The following is a 21,512-nucleotide window of genomic DNA, read 5'->3' as shown; positions in this document are numbered from 1 at the left end:
GGGAAAACAGAGTCAGTCTCTTGGAACCAGTGGATCGATGATAATGTCATTATATATGGATGTTCAATTTCGACCTTTCTTTTCCAGTTCTATTTTTGTAACTCGTTTTAGACAACAGGGTGCAGGACCAGTCTCTCTTTGAGTCTGAAATCCCCTGGAGAAACAGGGAACCTAAAAGTTTTCCGAATGGCTCCCAGGACGACCCCCTTCCAGAAGGTTTCACAGATGCTGTGAAAACAATCCCCCAACGTCCCAACCTGACATGCATCTCACATGACTGTTGTGGGCACGGGGAGAGGTGCCGAGGGGAAGGCACACAGTGAGCACTCAGTGAGTTGTGAGCTATTGTGACTCTTCTTCACACAAGGCACCCTAACTTCATATTTTATGTGAATGCTTTTGTTGCTCTGCAAATGCTGACTGACTGGTTCACTGCCATTATTGATTTTGATGCTGATATTGATATTGTTCCCTCGGCAGCCATGAGGAGTCAGGCAGGAGGGAGCCACAGGCCTGAGGCCAAGGTGTCAGAGTCTGCCCTACAGATCCCCACTTTTTCATTTTGTGACTGTCCAGCAAGGGCTATTAACACATGCACCCCAATATAGAGCTATTTATTTATAAATTTTATATCTATGTATCACTGTACTAATACACTATATAAATCACCAGGCAATCACATAAAATAGAAGATTTTAAATGAGATATAGATGAAGTAAGCCACTTGCTCTTGCTAAAATAATACTACTATTTGGGGGAAAGCATTCTGATGGAATATGTTTTACTCTATCTAAAATCTTGATGTAAAATGATATTACTTTTATTTCTAAATGTGACTCCAAGGCCATCAAAGCTGAAGAGATTCCTTACAAAGATGGGTAGATCCAAATGGAAGACTTACCTCCGTGGTTGCGTTAATGAACTCACGATTCTCATTCAACATACGATGATTTTTACTGAAATGTCACTAACTGCCCTTCTGCCTGAAATCAGTGGAGGACAGGTAAATGAAAAGCATCCCATTTTTGCAAAGGGTTCAAACACTGCTGGCATTCTTCTGTTTGAAAATTTAAAAACAGGTTGAAAAGTTTACTTCCAAGTTTTTTTTGTTTTTTGTTTTTTTTTTCTCTCTTAATGTATGCCCATGAGAGTTTTTATGAACTGAGCTCGTTTTTGGTTATGGTATCAAATAGCAGTAGCAACATTATTGAGCATGGTCCTGACTTTTGTTTTTAAAAATCACCTTTACACCCAATGCTACAAAGTTACTTCTCAAACAGCAATTCTTTCCTCTTCTTTCTCATGAAAGTGAATTTACTTTTTTTTTTGAAAATATTCCTTAGGTAACATATTACTGACAACCAGTGATTGTCACAGGAAAAGGTGGCAGGTTTGAAACAAATTGTCTATTGATTTTAAAATGCATGATTCATCTTCAAGCTTGACTGCCCATACAAGCACTTTGCCAAAACACTTTCATCGTGACTCCTCATCTTATTACATAGTATTTTAAGAATTCCATTATACCTAAAATCTGTCTTTGTGACAATTATCACACTGATGATATCCTACCACATATTGGGCATTTCTGGCTCTAAGGCAATAGTTTGCCAAAAAATGACAGTGATAGTCTTTTTTAAAAAAATTTGTTCTTTTTAGGTATACGTGACAGTAGCGTATATTTGGACATATCCTACATGCATGGAGTATAACTTCCCATTCTTGTGGTTGAATATGATGTGGAGTTACACTGGTCATGTATTCACATATGAACATAGGAAAGTCTTGTGTCCAATTCATTCTACTGTCTTTCCTATTTCCATTTCCCCTTCCTTCCCTTCATTCCTCTTTGTCTGATCCAATAGACTTCTATTCTTCCTCCCAACGCACACTGCCCCTTATTGTATGTTAGCATCCACATATCAGAGAGATCATTCAGCCTTTGGTTTGGGGGGATTGACTTATTTCACATAGCATGAGAGTCTTCAGTTCCATCCATTTACCAGCAAATGCCATAATTTCTTTCTTATTTATGGCTGAGTAATATTTCAATGTGTATATGTACCACATTCTCTTTATCTGTTCATCCGTTGAAGGGCACCTGGGTTGCCATAGCTTAACTATTGTGTTTTGAGCTGCTATAAACATTGATATGGCTGTGGCACTACAGTATACTGATTTTAAGTTCTTCAGGTATTTGACCCAGTTATCCTACTCCTCTCTTGGTGTTCTTACCCGGGAGTCTTTTTATTCCAGTTAAAGAGTGATTTTGTTAAGGAAGGACACTTCCACAGTTTTTCCAAAGTATAATTTTGTTTTTGTGCTGGGCATTGAACCCAGGGTCTCACACAAACTAGGCACACATTCTCCCACTGAGATCCACCCCCATCCCCAAAGCACAGTTTTATTAAAGAAGTATTTTTATGTTAAGAATATATCTCCACTGAGACTTTTTTCCTTTAATGCTGGACACAAACATGCACAGCTGTGCAGGTACATTTCATAATTGAAACTGTCTAATAAACACCATGGGCTGAGATGTGATTTTTGAAAATCCATATCTTGCCCAGCTGCCTCATGCTGCCTAGCATGTCCTACCACTTGGCGGTGCCTTTTATGTGTCTTCAAGAGTGTGTGCAGGCGAGTACATAATCTTTTTGTTGCTGTGTTTTTTTATTTAGTCATTATGGCCTGGGCACTTTACAATTGCTGGTAAGATACAAAAAGGACAGTGGGGTAGAGAGGGAGGAAGAGGGGAAAAGAGAAAGTTTTCTGACTTTTATCATTAAGTGAAATTTTGTGAGGTGTTGAATTCAGAACCCTATGATTTCAAGCTCTGACTGGTTTGTCCACTTGGACAAAGTGCTTACATGTCTTGTCAATCACTGTGTCCCCAACCTACGTCTGAAGGCCACAGCTGCACACAGGGAGGGACTGGGTAGTACCAGGGAGGGGTGCAGATCAATCCATATTCAATATCCACTTCTGGAGAAGCCCAGTGTTGTCTTCTTGCCAGCTCTGGGTAGACCACCATGAGTTTATTACATAGTGTGGCTATGAGGAGGCCCTACAGTCAGAGGACTGCCCACTCCGCCATTTTTCTTGCTACTTTAATTTTCGATGACTCATCATTAGACAGACTTCAAATTCTGGTTCTGTTCCTTGTTAACTCCACCACTCTGGGGGACAATCATGGCACCGCATCGAAAGAGAAAGCTGCCTGTGTGGTATAGGACACAGGACACCTGAGACCACCAGAGTTCCTCACAAATATTAGAAAGGCAAAATTCTTCCTTACTTTTAGATGGAAAATGCACATAAATAGTAAATTTAATATTTCCTTCGCACAAACTAATAGAGCCTCCTCCCTACTCCAGATCGGGGTTGGGTTCTCCTCTAAATGAACTGTGTCCCAGGAAGCAGTTGCGGAAGCACCACGGGTGTTGCTGCCACTCACCATTCTGCACGCAACCCGCTGAGCTCTCCCCACGAGGAGGGAGCAGTCAGCAGTGAAAGTCTCCGACTCCGGCTTCACCGGGCACGCCCGCGGGAATGTTCCCTGGACAGGGGAGACGGGTCACATGTCCTGTGTCTCAGCAGTTGAGAATCTCTAACCTGGGTGGAGAAACTGGCACACTATCAAAGGCAGCGGGCACCGTATTCGTGTAATGGCGCATGAAGGGGCTGTGACAGGGGAAGGAGAGATGGGAAGAGGCAGAGGAGACGCAGTGGGCCTTGGAGTCCAGCTTGGGAAAAGGGCTGCACTTCACTGGGAGGGAGAAAGGACAATTGGGACAGCATCTGCCTCTGCACAGAGTTGGGGGGTAAACAGGGAGTTGCGTGGGGAACATTGAGGTGGGCTGAGCTGATCAGAAGGAGTAGAAGCCAAGCCAGTTTCTACCAAGGGCCTAGGATACGCTGCTTCTTGATAACTATGTGCAGTGTTTTCTTGAAAGAGAATTAGGATGTTTTATTTCCTTGGTGAGAAAATCAATCTCTCTCTCTCTCTCTCTCTCTCTCTCTCTCTCTCTCTCTCTCTCTCTCTCTCTCTCGGTACTGGGAATTGAATCCAGGAGCACTTTACCACTGAGCAACATCCCCAGTCCTTTTTTATTTTGAGACAGAGTCTTTCTAAGTTGCTTAGGGCCTCACTAAGTTGCTGAGACTGGCCTTGAATTTGTGATCCTCCTGCCTCAGCCTCCCAAGTTGATGGGATTATAGGCGCATGCCAGAAACAGTGTCTTCCACTATGTTTTGTCTTCATGCCTTGGTTTGGGAAACAGAAGAAACTTGAAAGCCATGTTAAAGAGATGGACTCATCCAGAATGCATTTGACAGTATCTCACAGGGGTGATAGGAGAAGATTTTTAAGCAGAGGTGTGGCGTGATTAGAGCTTTTCCACAGCATTGATGGTATGATCAAATACAGATCAAATCCCCTGGGGAGCTTGCTAAAAAGGCAGATTTCTGGCACTGTCCCCCCACCCCCACCAATCTTCAGAATCTACATCTATAAGGCTACATACAGATAGCAATTTGTATTTCAACAAACTCCTTGCTGATTTTTTTTCCCCTACTGTAATCACACAACTGCTGCCTCATCCACAAATGTTCTGGAACACAGTAAAATTTGAGAACATTAAAATTGAGGTCAGTTCCCAACACCTTCTCCATACTGTGTTGGAAGGGCAGCCACCTCCAGAAGACACACTCACCTTGCCCCACCCAATTCCAGCAAGAAATCTTCCTGCAGGAGCCCAAGCCAGGAACAATGGCAAAGTTGTCACCCACCTGGCCTCTCTTAAGCAACTTGTGGACTGGACACAGGCCTCTGGAGGACAGGAGGAGGCCATATCCTGTTTCCTGGAACCCAACACTTGTTTAGCCTTCCAGATCCAACTCTGAATAGTCCCTCCCCTTTGTTCCTCTGCATCTTCTCCCTGCCTGGACCACTGCTTCCCTTACAGCCTCGTGAGCCACGGATTACGAGGACTGCACACGAACAGCTGAAGGGTACCGCGTAAGCTACTCTTTGTGTGACTTCCCTAACGTCTCTGAAAGGACAGTGTTTTATTGTTGTTTTCACAGGGTGGTGGCATTGTATTGATGGACTGATGGATCCTGCCAGTACCTCCGGATCAATGCCCAAAGCAAACTCAAATAAATGCCTTGCCCTCTAAACATGACAGCCATCAACTAAGCAGTCACTCCCACAGACAGCCCGCTTAGCTTTTCTTTTTAAGTTGCTGATGGACCTTTATTTTATTCATTTATTTATATGCGGTGCTGAGAATCGAACCCAGCGCCTCACACATGCTAGGCGAGTGCTCTACCACTGAGCCGCAGCCCCCACCCCCACTTAGCTTTCCAAAGACCAAGCTTTTTTGTGCCCACAAAACCACAAAGGGAATAAAAAGAATTGCAAAATATTTCACCAGATAGTTTAATTTAAGATTTCATTTGTTCCTTGCCTGGAATGATTATAATTTTATTGACATAAACTAAATGTAGGCCATTTTCGTCCTCTGCTGAATAAGGGTATGTTTCTAAGTCCCTTTGTCCAGCCTAGTGGAGCAGAGGCCTGTCTAGTTTCAACCCTGACAACGAATTTGGGCCAACTCATAACTCACATGGAGCAGGTGGAGCAGAATGAACACATGAAGACTCTGAGTGAGGTCCCTGCTGTGACCTCACTTGGGAGTAAGAGGCACTAATGTCTTGAGTGCTCTGGGGCTTTGATCCTGGCATGGTGAGTCCATGGCCTGGTCAACCGAAGCTGGGGTTGCACTGAAAGCAAAGGCAGGTTGGAGTTGAGAAGAGACGACAGGCGTACCGCTGGAGAAACCAGATCAAACATGATAAGGAGCAATAGTGAGTGGGTAGCAGGGGGCAGACAAAGACCCTGGAGCTAAGGAGCAATGGACAAGGCAGAGAGCAAGGAGGACCAAAGGAAATGCTTCAGGATGGAGGCTTAAACCAGATGATCATGGAAGGTAGACACGAGGTTGAAGGAACTCTAAAGGGCCAGTCTTATTTTGCTTCCTATGGAGACTTTTCTTGGAGGTGTTGCCAAAACTCTGTCCTTTATTAGCAAAGACATAGCATGCCAGCAGGGGCGAGAATTGTTAAATGAAAGGTAGGATACCATGAAGCTTGAATTTCAGAGAAACAAAAGCTAATTTTAGCATAATTATATCACAAACACTGCATAGGACATACTTATGCTAAAAAAATTATTTATTGTTTCTCTAAAATTCAATTTTCTCTGGACATCCTGCCATTCCAAATCTGTCAAACTTAGGAGGGTTAGATAGTTAAACTTCCTCACCAAAGAAAATGTGTGAGAATCAAGCCTGACAGAAATCTTCCACCAAGTAGGAAGGTTTGGATGCAGACATCCCAATGATGTCACCCTTACAGGGTATTGAGTTTCTTGCAAAGGGAAACAATAAACCCAGGCTTAAGCTCTAAGTAAAGCATGTGGACAGTCTTCCTAGAAGAGAAAGTCAGACAAATAAGTGGGGTCAAACAAGACAGCCCAAGATCAAGAAAAGAAGGGGAGATCCAGATTCAGCCTGACTTGGTAATCAGTGGAACAGGCTCCAGAATGAGCTGGCCAGCCCAGACCCCACATACCATTGCTTCCTTGCTATGCAATCCTGGGCAAGCTAGTCAGTCTTCCTGATCCTCAGTTTCTCAGCTGTAAAATGGAAATTGTTTTATACTCTAACTCTTGCACTTGTATCACTATGGATTCATTTTACCTTTTCTAGAATTTCATATGAATGGAATCAGAGTATGCATTCTTTGATGTTTGGTTGCTTTAATGTTTTTTTAAATTTATCTGTGTTACAATTTTTGTGTTCTCTTTCATTGCTGAGCAGTAGTCCATTGCATGACACATCTTTTTTTTTTTTTTGGTACTGTGGATTAACCTCAAGAGCACTTGGCCTCTGAGCCACATCCCCAGTCCTATTTTGTATTTTATTTAGAGACAGGGTCTCACTGAGTTGCTTAGCATTTCGCCATTGCTGAGACTAGCTTTGAACTTGCGATCCTCTTGTCTCAGCCTCCCGAGCTGCTGGGATTACAGGCGTGTGCCACTGTGCCTGGCAAATGTACCATTACCGTGTGATACAGCAATTCTATATCTAGGTATTGACACAATAGAAATGAAACATATACATACACAAAGACTGTACACAATATTGATAGCAGTTTTGTTTGCAATATTCTAATACTGGAAGCTACCTAGACATGGGATTGCTGTATCTTATGATAGGGGTGCATTTAATTTTAGGATAAATTTCCAAGCTATTTATTTAAGGTAGCTACCAGTTTGCATGCCCATCAGCAGTGACTGAGGGTTCCAGTCATCCTAAATCTTCACCAACACTTGTAGTTATTAGTCTTTCTAGTCTCAAAAGCGCAGGTTTCATAGACTTCAAATCCCAGTTCTGCTACATGCTAAATCCATAATCATAACTAAGTCATTTTATTTTATTGAGGACATTTTTCTTCATTTTTAAAACAAGAATCATTTTCATGCAATGGAGTTTCATGTGACAAGTAAAAGATGAAAACTGTGTGTTCAGTTTAATTGTTTCTCATGTCTAATTGCATCCACATTATACCTAGTTAGTCTCAATTCCTTTGTCTGAACTTGTAACATAAGCACCCCATCAAGATGTTTTTGTATCAAAAATCACCTGAAATCATGTACAGGCTGACACCATGGGCTCCCTACTGTGGCTCCCTGGATCCGGTGGAGCCATCTGGCTGCACTCCTCCCCCCCAGTTAGAGAAGAGGGCATAACCTCCACATCAGGCTTCTACACTCACCTGCAATATGGCCCCCACATACTGGTAAATCAGAAGACTCCTGGAATTTGGAGTCACAAGAAATTTTCTTAAATTTTATATTTTCATATATAAAATGGGTCCAATAATACTTCTCCTATAGAATATTGTTGAAGATTAACACTGACAAACTGTAATTGCTACACAAGTGATAGTTTTTACTTCCACTGTTGGAAAAAAAGAATATACCCAAAGATAGGGACATTAAAATTAATCAAAATAAAAAATATAAATCCTTTTTTCTGGACTTTTTCAGCCCAGTTGGAGGTGATAGGTTCCATGGCATTTGATAGTTGAGGAGGAGTCTGCATCCTGTATCTTTATTTGGCACAGGAGAGAGGAAAGAAACTAGCAGAAGCCAAGCCAGAGAGAGGCAGACAAGACATTGACCCCCGGCAATCCCTATTCAGTAGGTCTGAGCCACGGGAATACACACTGTTTCCCAAGCTTACTAACCAATTCAGGTTTGGAAACTATACTGGTAATTCTCAAAGCAGGTTCTCAAATAGTGTTAGCATCACGTGAGATCTTACCAGAAAGACAACTCAAAGGTTCCATCCCAGTTCTATTCAATTAGAGATTTTGGGGGTGGGACCCAACAATCTGCCTTCAAAAGCTCTCCAGGTAATTCTGATGGATGCCCAAGATTGAGAACCATGGGTAGACCACAGCAAACAAATGGCCATTAAAGACCTTTCCAATACCAAGGGACTGAGGGCAGAGAGGGAGCAACAGAAAGGGAGCAGAGTCCAGAGAGCAAACTCAGGAGTATTGTCAGGTCCAGGCCAGATGGGTATGGTCACAGACAGGGGGATAACAAATCCAAAGGGACACCCAAATCTGGCTGCCCCCACCCCACTCTGATCTCCTGCTTCTTGCTCACTTGCGCCAACGAAGTGGGCAGGTTAAATCTGGGTGGTCAGAGAAAGACTGGCATCTCCAGGCCTTGTTCCTTTTATGGCACTTTATATTCTTTTATGGTTGAAGCAGATGCCAGCCCCAGAGTACAAAACACTAAAACGAACACTACAGTGTACTAGTCTGCGATAACAAACAACTTCTAGCAAGGCACAAGAGAAAGCACTGGAAGGAAATTAAAAAAAAAAAAAAAACTCAGAGATGAAGTGGGGTGGGACTACCCTTAAAACACAGTCCTGTCTTACTCTGGTGTCTAACCCTTCCCCAACAGGATCATGATAAGGGAAGGTCAGGGCCCAGACATGGAAACCAGAAAGTATTGCCATCAGCCCAACTGGGGACAAGTTGGACTGAGTTTCCCCAGCTGCATTCCAGGAGGTGTTTGCCTGTGTACCGAGGTCAAAGGAATTTGGAAAATTTGGCTCTTGATGACTTTTACCTGGACATACCCATTGCAAACATGCTTAATCAAAGTGCTATCCAATCTTTTCTTAAAGGACTCTTTGAGTTGCATTTGATCAGGATTTCCCATCTTTATTGAGCACAGACCCTTCTTGACACTCAGAAGCATCCTACAGAGCAGAGTTTTGCAGAATGTCAGTTTGAGAAACAGAGCCCTTAAAAAATTGCATCAGGAGCTTGCTTAACTGACTGCTGCAGTGTGCTGATCTGCCTGTCCGCCCCCTGGGGGGACCCAGCCACCCTGAACATGTAAACCTCGATCTCTCGTGGACAAGAGCTCTGAAACCAGCTTCCACTCTATGCAAGCCTCAGTTGATATCAGGCTTCTTTCTTGGTTTTCTTGGTCTCTTACTTAAACTCCTTCTCTCTCTCTCTCTCTCTCTTTCTTTTTTTTTTTTTTTTTCTTCCAACTGTTGCCAAACATGGGTACCTTGCAATTTTTCCTCCAAAATTCTGGGGTTGAGTTCTAAGAACTCAGACTCTGAAAGTGACCTGCCTCCACCCCATCTTTCCAGACCTGACCTTGGCCTTCCAACTGGCACACTTCTGCCTGCCATTCCCTAGATCAGCTATCTCTGGGTTTGACTTCTGATCTGCTGGTTTCCAGGACCTTGCATTTCCCACTCAGAAGCCTTCCGCCCCTCTCCTGGGTGGACCTTCCCTGATCTCACTTGAATACCAACTTGGCTCCCCGAGTCCTTTTTATTTGTTTCACCTTTAGGTGTTTGTCTATAGTCTTGCACTTTTTTGGTAATAAACAATGACAAATCACTGGTAATAAGTCTGTCAGGGCTTGGACAGTCCATGCTGGATGGTGACACTGTGTCCAAGGCAGGCAACCAGTACTGCGTGTCCAGTGTGGTCTAACAAACACCAACCCTGGAGGCAGGCAGACCATTTATATACCATGCCTAGATCAGCAAACTTGACCAAGTCCCCAACCTCCTTAAGCCTCAGTTTTCCCATCTATAAAGCAAGAGTAATTACACCATCCTGCCTACCTTAAAAGGAAGATTAAGATGAAATGAAGTTTAATGGACTCTTTGAAATTGTACATCACTATAACAATACAAGGTGTTTATTATCAGTATTTTATGGCTTAGCGTCTTTCTGCCCACATCACAGGCTCAGGATGCGGGTGTGGTGAGGTGGTTTTGCTTTATTTATTTAAAGCACAAATAAGTGTCTTTCGAAGGCTGATTCTACAAACTTAAGTTACAAAGTGGCAGTGACATCCCTGGCCCTGTCTCCCATCCATCTCACTGAATTAAGAGTTGGAGTGACGTGACCTGTTCAGGCCCCTGGCACTGGGAGGTCTGAGTTCCCCCTCTGGATGGGAGGAGCACAATGCCCAGGGCAGGAGGGGGCTGCTCCTCTGCCCAGAACAGGTCCTCCCACCAGAATACAAGCCACAGGCCCAGGGAAGAGACTGCAGTGGATAGGGATGCAGACCCCTTAGAGACATCAGGACGTAAGTGACAGCATCTGCTCTAGAGTCCAAAGGTCTAGATTTGAGTCCCAGCACTGCCGTTTACTGGTTGTGAGACCTCAGACATAGAACTCAGTGTCTCTGGCCCTTATGCTTTCTTGGGATGGATATAATGACGCCTACACCATAGGTTGAGGTGATGGCGCTATAAAAGTTACCAAAGCACCACATGAGCACAAGAGAGGGATAGTAGAGGTGGCACTGGAGGTGACAAGGGTGTGGCAGAAGTGGCAGGGACAGCAACGGTAGTAAGATGCTAGTGGAGACAGAGGTATCAGTAGTTGTGGATAGCTGAGGTTGGATTTCAGAACAGAATATTTGGGTCTGTCCAAAAATCACAAGAAGTAATGTGAAATTTCCCAAAGTAATGTGAAATTTCCAAAATTAGAAAGGGAAACTTGAACCTCAAAGATCCCAGACCACAGCAAAGCCCCTAGCAAACTAGACCTGGGTTTCACATGCCTGTGTGGCCCTGGGGGGATTTAGGAGGGCTGTGGCCACAAGGGGTGTCCAGTGGAAGCTGCAGAACTCAAAACTCTGCTGTGCAGGGTCCCAGGGGCCAGCAGAGGGAGGAGGGGGAATGTTGGTCTTCTTTTTCTGCCCAGTCCTGGGTCCCTGGGCCACAGAGTTCAGCAGGCTGCAGACAAGGTAGAGACCTTAATTTCTGAGTTCCAAACTATGATCTTCCACTCAACAGCAAAGCAGCCTTCAGCTTTATTTATTTTTTTAATTTTTTTTGTTGGTACTGAGGATTGAACCCAGGGGTGCTTAACTAACGAGTCACAACCCCAACCCTTTTTCATGTTTTATTTAGAGACCGGGCCTCACTGAGTTGCTAAGTGCCTCACTAAATTGCTAAGTCTGGCTTTGAACCCGCGATCCTCCTGCCTCAGCCTCCTGAGCCACCAAGATTACAGGCATGCACCACTGAACCTGGCAGCCTTCAGCTTTTCTAATGACCTTTCAGGTGAGATTTTGATGTGGGATTTTAACAACAATTTTCAAGAAATCAACACATACACTAAAATCCAGGAGGTACTAGTATCATGTGCCAGGTTGGGCTGAAAGCCCCTCTTTGGTTTCTTTTTCATGATTTTCAATTAAATATTTGTTCCTGGTCAATAGATATTTACTATTCACCTCCCTTGGGTGGAGCATCATGCTAGCAATTAAAAGCAATCTTCCTGCATTCAGGGAGATGCCCAGAGCACTGGCTATTCATCATGACACCTTCCCCTAAAGCCTCGTCACCTTGCTGTGGAGCAGCCAAGCCCAGGGAGCCATTAGAGCTACGAGTGCTGGAATGAGCAGAGCCAAGTTCACATCTGGCATACACTGGGGCACACTGTATGCAGAGCTGAACTGCTCAGCTGTGGCTGCCTGTCTTCTTGCTTCCTCCTCCTCCTCTCCATTCCCTCCTCTTCATCTCCCCCTCCTCCAGAATTGTCTTACCCAAAAGAGGCCTCCTGTATTCTTTCCTACCATTTCCTTTCCCCCATTTCTTCCAAAAAATTCCATGTGCATTTTACCAGTCTGTGTAGCAAAAACCAGTGGGGAGGCAATAGTTCTCCAGAGTTTCTATTTCAGTGAGGGTGACAGGCACATCATGCACTCTTTACACGCAGCAGTTAGGAGCATCCACGGCTTTGTAACCTCCACGCTCCCTCTTGAGTACTCTTTAGTTCACATGTAGAGTTGGGGCAAGCCAGGCAGCTGCCCACAGGCGCCTCAATGCTGGGAGGCCTCCAGCGGCTGTGCTCCAGGAAGATTAAATGCAGCTGCAAAGCTCTGCCGTGCCAGGCGGCCCTGCAGCTGGATTGCATTTCGAAGGTCAGGTACCTCCCCTTCCTCTGGTGGATTCTGTTTATAGCAGTGAATACAGCTCAAACTCCAGTGGGGACAGAGGAGAACTTGGGGCAGGCAGGGCTGTTTAAAGTACTATAATCCAAATTCATGTCCTGGTTATGAGGCAGGAATATTAGAAATGTATTCCTACGGGGGAATAAACCATCGGGTTGTCCCAAACTGGTGGCCAAGTGGATGACCTGCCCAAGTGCCCAAGCTCACACCCCACTTTGGTCCCTGCAACCCAAAGCCAGAGCCAGACTTTTTGTCTGTGATCCTGTTGTGGATGAAGCTAGATCCCAGGCTTTCCTGTAATTGCAAAGGATATTGAATGACCAAACGACAGGCCTGGAGACGGAACTTGATCTCTAGGATACAGTATCCAACATAGATTCTGTCTCAGTAAAAAGGAAGAAAGAAAATTGCCTCTGGCTTTCCAAATGAAAGAAGTCAAGCTGAATTCCCTCCCTCCAAGCCCACATCTCCAACCAAGCTGACGTAAATGGGATAGATGAGTGTTCACCCCAAGGCCTTCGGGTTTTCGAAATAAGAGAGGTACTCCCATCTCTGGGATGTGCGCAGCCTGGGAGGAGGGGCTGGAGATAAGCAAGAGGTTCAGACACCCACTCCCAGCCTTCTCTGTGCTCAGTGAGACGCTGGACCCCCTTCATCATCATTGCTGAAATACGACTTGCAGGGCATGATGGACCATTTTACAGATGAGGAATCAAGCTAAGCATGGCCAAGGGGCATTCCCAGGAAATACCCAAATTCACAGAGCAAAGGCAGCATTCAGAGCCCAGCTGACCCAATTCCAAAATGATTTCCTCTGCAAACCTGCTGTGTTCAGAAAGCTAAGAAAATTCCAGAAACCTCCTCAGTGCAGGCAAGGGCAGGACCGTGCATGAGGAAGGTAGGTTTGTGATTAAAGTTTGGAAAATCCATGACATCGGTGGAAGCTCTCTGACTGGTAATTTGTCCCACGTTTGCCAGTGGTGGAACCGGGGCTCAGGCTCTGAGTTCCCACCTCCTGCAGGTCAGGGCACCTTTTGTTGTCCTGAGCCAGTCCTGGGCAGGTGTGTGATCATCCATGGGCACTGCAGTTGCCCTTTTGTCCACTTTGCACTGTCCCCAGTCACCACCCTCATTCCAGGAAGCTCCTTTCTTTAAGCTGGAGCTGCTGTTTTCCTGGCTGGTCCTGTCATGAAGCCTGGCTTCTGTCTCACCCTTGCTTCTCACCAATGTCAAGAAATGGCCCTTTCTGTGTCCCACAGCTGGGTCCTAAAAAACCCACATTTGTCAAACGGATGTGGACACAGTGACTTTTTGACCATCTCCCTTGGAGTCCAACTCCACGAACGGGTTCTCCCTCCTCTCCCAGTGCCTGCATCTCAATCTTTTTTTTTTGCCTTATCCCTACTTCCACTGCCATGATGGCCCCGGCCCGGCCAGTTGGCTAGGCCTTCTCACTGCAGTGAGCAAGACACAGGGCCCATGCATTATTTAACATAAATGTGACACCTGCAAAACCAGATATGAAGAAGAGAACTTTCCCTGCCTGAGAGTAAAAATGGAGTTACAGAGTTTAATCACAGAACTGGGACAATTCATGATTTCTCACCAATAACTTCATAATTTTATGACTTATTGATCTTACCAGGATACACCTAACTTAGGTATCCCCTGACCCCATGTCATGTTGATGTCACCCTCATCTTCCTGTGGCCAGAATGACTGGAGCACAGCTATGAAACCAAAGCCTGAAAGCCCAATAAAGTGGACGGAGCGGCCACCCTCGGCGGGCCCTTCTGCCCCATGCTGCCGTGGCGCACTGCTCAGGGAGGTGGGTCAGAAGCTTAAGAGGTGCCCAGGACACTGAAGTGTACAGAACCCAACTTGGCTCATTGGCTATGTTGGCTAGTGCAAGGAAGCCGTGAAGCACTTCACCACGTAACAGGGCAGGAGTCAATACCTCGCCAACAGCAGGACTGCCCGGAATCAACACAAGAGCGGCCTAGCCCATGTGCTAGGCGTTGACCCATCTAGCAGGGCCTGCCTGTCCTAGCTGCTGCCTGCACCGCGCCTCTTCAGTGGCCCCTCCAGTTTCTCTACCTGGTGTCCCTTGCTGTCCATGGCTCCTCCTTATGAATGGGTTTCCCCGCCTGGGAGCAGGCTGCAGAGGGAGGATACCTCAGTGGCCTCAAAGTCAGTGCTGTGACTGAACCAGGATGGGGGTCCTCAGCCTCCTCACAGTCCCTGGCAGTCCAGAGAGGCCAGCAGCCCCGCTCACTGCACGTTTCAACTTTCTCCTGGACCCCTTCTTGATTCTGATGCTTCTCAGAATCACCTGAGAAACTTGGGGAAAAAAAAAAAAAAATAGACTGCTGGATCCATCTGACTTAGCAGGTCTGGAGGGAGTCTAGAATTTGCTTTTCTGACAAGTTCTCAGGGATGCGAAGCTGCTGGGACTGGGACCACATTAGGAGGAGCAAACAAGAAAGAGCCTGAGCAGGCTTTGAATCCTTGTGCGGCTGCCTGGCCTTCTCAGTCCTGCCAAGGAGCCCAAGAAGGAAGTAGGCAGGAAAGTACACAAACAGCCCTATTCTCTCGCCCAGTGGAAGGCTTCATCAGCCCTGAGCAGAGGCCCGGCTGTGCTGTTGTCCCTGCACTCCTGCCTTGGGACAATCAACACTTAAATGAGACTTTTATGGCACTTTAATAACACAACGTATGGTTCGGGCTCAGAGGTCAACTTTTTACTGAATTCTGTGCAGCAGCAGAGGCCAGAGGCAACCCGATGGGGCAGCCCCGCCTGGGGAAGGCAGACCCTGAGTCTTCCGGTGGGGCCTCCCCCAAAGTGACTGTTTGCCCCTGAAGCTATTTGTTTACAGAGCAAAAGGAACACGGAGCTTCATGTGCTGGAGGCAAAGCAATTCAGTAGCCAAAGCTGGTTCCCATTTCCTGGGGAAGAGAACCCTGGGCTAGGAGCGAAGGACCCGGATTCCAGCCTGTTCATCTCCAGCTGGATATGTGACCTCAAGGAATCTCTCGGCATCACTCAATCTGTTGCTTCCTTCATCACAGAAAAAAAAATTCTGCCCTGTTGAATGTGTGAAGCTATTACTAACGGCATAATGATGCTGTATGACTGTATTTGTTTTTTGTTTTAATCCAAAAACAGCTTCTTCCCTATTCTGGGACACTTTCCTGAGTCTCCACCTTCTTCTCAGAGTTTTTTCTAACAGCATCTGTTTGTTTATCAAATACTGGTTCCACCCCTTCCCTTGCCAGGCACTGCACCAAATACCAAAAATGAAGAAGCAGACAAGATTCTCAGGCCTAAAGAACTGTCAGCCCAGTGGGAGTGACAATAAGTATCAAATAAGCCCAATTCAGGGGGATGTGTCCATGGTGTGCTGAGGATACACAGAAGCAGAGGGGAAGCCTGTGGCAGAGAAGGCTGCTCCCTACCCAGTGTCCATTCGGTCTTCTCCCTCAGCAACTAAACCCCCAACTTCTAGTTTTTCATAGGTCCACCTAGATTAGGGATTATATTTCCTATTCCCCACTAGCAGCTAGATGTGCTACTTCTCACCTCTTTAAGTGGCAATTGGCATTTGCCCTTGCTTACCCCTTCCTCCATGGTGTTGGAATTATGATGTGATGGCTGGAACTCCAGATGCATTTTAAACCTTGAGGCTAGTGATGTTCTTGAAATGACCATTTAGTGAACTCCAAAGGGTCTGGATCCCTAACAGCTTTGTGGACTTCCGTACCATCCCTGGGCTATCTCCAGAATTCATTAAACCAGAGAAAGCAGACTTTTACATCATTTTAAAAACCACTATTATTTTGGGTGTACCGACATACAGTTAACTGAGCTAATCTCAACTAATTCAAGGTCAGATTGCAAGTGGTCTGAGGACCTCGGACTTCATCTTTTAGGTAATAGGAGCCATGGTTTATAAAGTCGTGGAGCAACTTTACATAAAAAAGTGAAGACGAAATAGAAGAGGCCCAAGATTTAAAGAGATTTCAGGAACCTATTTCTGTCAATAGAAATGAGGAGCTCTGATTTGGAGGGAAGTGTGGTGTATGCAGTTTTAGATCTGTGGACTTTGAGGCAATGGAAATGCATTTGTGTTCAAACAAATTCAAAGGGAGCTGGAGATATAGAAGTAAATCTTAAAAGAGAGGTAAAATCAGAAACCAGAGATTTGAAATCAGTCATGTAAAAATAATAGTTGACAGGCTCCAGTGTCAATGAGCCCTTAGACCCTTATGCAAAGTGAAATGACCAGTCCCAGAAGGAAAAGTACCATCTGATCCCACTTGCGTGAAGTCCCTAGAAGTCAGAATCATAGAGGAAGAGAACAGAACGGTAGTCAGGGGCTGAGGGCAGGGAGACTCAGGCTGCTGCTTAATGGCCACAGTCCCAGTTTTGCCAAATGAAAAGCGTTCCGGAGGTGGATGTGGTGGTCTACATGTACAGAAGACCACTGAACTGCACCTTTTAAAAGTGGCTGAGATAGCAAAAAATGCTTAACACATGAATGAATAGATAAATAAAGGAAATGTTTAATAGCCTTTAAAAGTAGTAATAATTGAAACCCCAAAACTACCTGGTACTTCCTGGGAGAGAGAGAAAATGAGCCAGAAGGACTCACAAGTGAGAGACAGAAGAAAGGAGCTGACCCAACGAAGGAGAAACAGGTGGCATGACAGGTGGACAGAGAGAAGCTGAAAGAATCTGTGCCACGATCAACAAACCTTTGGAAAGCAGCAACAACAGAGCCATCGTTCAACAAACCGGCTGCATTGTTTTTCCTCTGAGCAAGCACTGGTCGCAGGTGGTGACCATCTAAAAGGGAGTTTTCAAAGCTGGTCAAAGAAAATGTCAGGTACACGAAGACTAGAACTACATGAAGAGCAACCAGGCATCTATTCCTTTGTCATCGCTGGCAAGGCAAATAGAAGTTCAGTGGATTAGACAAAGGGGAATGAAGGGAAGGGAAGGGGAGGGGAACAGGAAAGACAGTGAATGAGTCGGACATGACTTTCCCATGTTCATATATGAATACACGACCAGGGTAACTCCACATCACGTACAACCACAAGAATGGGCAGTTATACCCCATGTATGTATAACATGTCCAAGTACATTCTACTGTCAAGGAGATCTAAAAAGAACAAATAAAAAAAAAAAAAAAGTTTGCCTGCGTGAACCACAGCAGAGTATCCGTCAACTCAAGTGGGTTTCTTAGCCAAACTGGAAAGTCAGCAACGTGGAATAAAAAACACAGCATGCTGGGCAAAACACCAAGCCAGGGGAAGGTAAAAGATGATCCCAGAGAGCAGAGAGTCCACAAAAGAACAAACAGCTCGCTCCACTTCAGCTTCACTTGGGGAGGCGACGGGCACCTCATGACACATTCTGTGATCACGTTAAGACTAACTGAGGCATGTGAACAAAGATCCTGGCTCAATGTCTGGGGACAGAATTCCTCTTAGGGACAAAACCGTTTTCCCACAGCTAAGTACTTTTAGAACCCTGGAAATGTAAGACTAGAAAGCTCGGCTCCCAAAAAGCAAGCTAGCAGAAGAGAACATGAAATGGAGCCACACCAGCCCGGGAGAGAGAACAGAGGAGGCCGGCAGACTGCAGGGGTGCCGATGACTTCTGAGGAGAGGAGCTTCTTAGGGGTCACTGTGTGCGACTCTAATAAAAACATGTGCCTCTGTCTCCTGATACAGTAGGGAGGTTTGGGCGAAAAATTAAGGAACAAGTACGAATTCTGGGTTGGCACAATACCAGGGTAGCCATAAAAAGAGAGACTCTGGGCAGGTACAGAGAACAAGAGCTGGCTGGAGAAAGAAAATTGGAACCAGCAGCAACCCCCCCACCAGGAAGTCCCTGTCAACATCCGGGTAGGTTACTGCCGTGGCCTGAATATTCCCTTCAAAACCCAGGTAGAAATTGAACTGCCAGTGTTAAGAGGTGGAGCCTTTAAGAGGTGATTAGGCCATGAGGTCTCTGCCCTCATGGATTGCTGCTGTTATGGAGGGAGTAGGCTAGTTATCATGGGAGTGGGCTTCTGATAAAAAGGACAAGTTTGGCCCCATTTCCTCTCTGACTCACACATGCTCACTTGCCCTTCTGTCATGTTATGATGTAGCACAAAGGCCCTTGCAGAGCCAGTACCAAGCTCCTAGACTTCCCAGCCTCTAGAAACATGAGTCAAATAAGCTTAAGCTTCTATTGTTTATAAATTATCCAGTCTTTGGTATCTTCTTATAGTGGGGGTGGTGGGGGAAGACTAAGGCAACTACCATAAAGAACCAACTTAGCTGTGCTGGAGTTGTTACAATAGCAATTAATCTTTTTAGCAATATACCACTATCATAGTCCTATCTCCCACAATCCTACACAACAAGTTGTAGGGGATGATCCACAACGTCAAGAGAACCAAGAGAGCAAAGAAAAAGATAACTAAGGAAAGGTCATCAGGTTTGAAAAATGGCAAGTCATTGATGATATTGGAAGGGGAATTCTTAGCAGGAATGGGGCCAGGGTTGCTTCGTGCAGTGGTGCAGACTGTGCACTGCAAAAGGCAAGATATCTATCGGGTTCCACACCCTTCCTGGTTATCACAGATTGGATGCTTATGACAATTTTCCAGCCAAAGGGTAAGAAAGTGTCTTAAGGAATGGGCCCTTTTCTTAATTGGCACAAAGGTAGCTGATGGGCTAGCAGCAACCTTGATAAAGAAAGAAGTCACAAGGCAGGAAGGCTATGAATGAGAGGCTAAGAAAGAAACTTAAACTGTATATTTGGAGCTCCAATATGGGGCTATATATTATTTATCTTTTGCTGCATTACAAATTACTGAAAAATTAACAGTTAAAATAACAAACATTTATTATCTGTCAGCTCTGTGGGTCGAGCCCAGACACAGTTTAGCTGAGTGAACCCGACTCAGAGTTTCTTAGGAGGCTGCAGTCATCTCAAAACTCAACAGGGCTAAAAGATCCACTCCCAAGCCTCCTCAAAGGGAGCTGGCAGGCTTCCATCCCACACAAGCTATTGGGTTGAGGACCTCGGTTCCTGACCACACCTTGAGGGCCTCTCCATAGACTTTCTCACAACACGGCAGTTTGTGCCAGCCCCCCAGGATGAGGGATTCAAGAAAGAGAAAGAGAGAGGAGGGGAGGGCACCGAAGAAGAGGAGGAGTGAATGCCCAATGCAGAAGCCACAGTCTTTTTATAACCTAATCTCTGAAGTGACACCCCGTCCTTTTTGCTGCATTCTATTTGTTGAAAGAGCTGAGGGGAGGAGTGACACAGGTCTATAGATGCTGGGACTTGGGTTCGTCTGAAAGTTGCCTATCAGGATGTAAAGGCTGAGCCACTCTTTCAGAAGGCAAAATTTTTCTCTCATGCTTGGGGTGAAATGATCAAGATACAAAAAGAATTCAGGAAAAGGTCTAGGCTCACTTTAAACAAGAACCAGAATATGTTTCAGGGAGTAACATGGCGACTGAGTTGAGCAGATGACAGAAACAATGGCCACTGGCTGACACTCAGCAGGAGTCTGGTCATCGGCTTCATAAGGTTTTATTTAGCTTTGGTGTCCCAAGCAAGTTGCCCGCACCTACCTTACCGGGTATGGAGAAAGTTCACAAATGCCAACCACAGGTTTCTAATCCAGAATGAACAGCCCATGTAAAAATCCAAAGAGGCGTTCAAGGAAAACAAAGAGCTTCACAGGCAGGCTCTGCTTCTGTTTCCTGTGTGGGCAGAACCTTTTATGCTGAGGTGGGGAGGTAAGAACACTCTCCAGATCAGTCAGTAACAGGCAGAACCTGTTTCCGGCACCTCAGGGTTCTTCAGGACTGGACAAGGGGCTGGGTTGGAGTCTGCACACTATTACCAGATATGCGAGTTCTCAGTGGAAAGTTGCCCCCACTCCCACCCTATCTCACCCACTATGACATCTGCACTTTCTCCCACGCTTCTTGAACACAGAGAAGCACCAGGATGAACAAGAGGTGTTTTCAATGTGGAACATACTATTAGACCATAGACAACTCCTTTGGATTCTTCTAAAGGATCCTGGAATTTCTGAACCACTGTTGAGTTGATTCAACTTCATAAATATTTATTGAAGCCCTGTTAGGATGATGGGTCAGCTCCAGACCATGGGTTGCCTCAGAGGCCAGGCAGACAGAACAAGATGAACCAAACTACTGGGCATAGAGGCAGGACATTGCCTTGCCTGAGGTTGCAGCTGGGGGGCAGTTCAACCAGGAAGAGATGGTAGGTACTATGAACCCAAATTTCAACCTAAACACTAACATGAAATCAGAGCAAAGATGCATGTAAGACTTAGAACCTGAGTAAGAGAGCCAAAGCTAATGCTCAGCAGTTCCAAGTGAACAGGAAAGACAGTGCTCAGTGCTGACCAGATAGTAGAGGCCAGAAGCCAGCTTGCATCCCTGAGAGCAGGGTTATGTCTGGCTCGTTTAGGATCCTATCCGCAGTGCCCGGCACAGTGATAAATTTAGGTGCTTAAGCCAGGAAGAGAACACAAGGTATGATCAGTCACACAGACACCAAATCAAGATCTAGAGTCCAAGGTGGACATCAGGAAAAAAGCAGGGACTGGTTTTCAGACAGAGTCTGGGAAAGGCTGCTCAAGCCTCAGAACAGGTGAGTGGTGAAACTTACCAACTCAAGTTATAAATACTAATTCTAGGGCATTCTTGGTGGGTAATTGTAGACTGAATTAGTTCCAGGATTAATATTTGTAGCAACCTTTCTACTTCTGCTGAGGGCTAGAACTGTCTGTCTTGCTTTTTGGTTATCCCCTGGCCTAACACAAGGCCTAATAAGAAATAGGTGCTCAGTAAATACGTGTTGGGAGCAACTGCTCCAGAG

The 21,512-nt window shown here is 45.4% G+C and overlaps 1 long non-coding RNA gene across 1 annotated transcript in view; it reads right to left on the bottom strand.

Moving 5' to 3' along the window:
* Positions 1-20,359, bottom strand: part of LOC124963631 (uncharacterized) — a 45,393-nt gene extending 25,034 nt beyond the window's left edge. The window contains exon 1 of the long non-coding RNA XR_007104760.1: positions 20,231-20,359. This is a non-coding gene — a long non-coding RNA (uncharacterized LOC124963631). The remainder of the gene's footprint in view (positions 1-20,230) is intronic.
* Between the last annotated feature and the right edge of the window lie 1,153 nt (positions 20,360-21,512).

The sequence above is a fragment of the Sciurus carolinensis genome, chromosome 13, assembly GCF_902686445.1.
Source record: "Sciurus carolinensis chromosome 13, mSciCar1.2, whole genome shotgun sequence".
NCBI lineage: Eukaryota > Metazoa > Chordata > Mammalia > Rodentia > Sciuridae > Sciurus > Sciurus carolinensis.
This window is presented reverse-complemented; position numbering and strand designations above follow the sequence as displayed.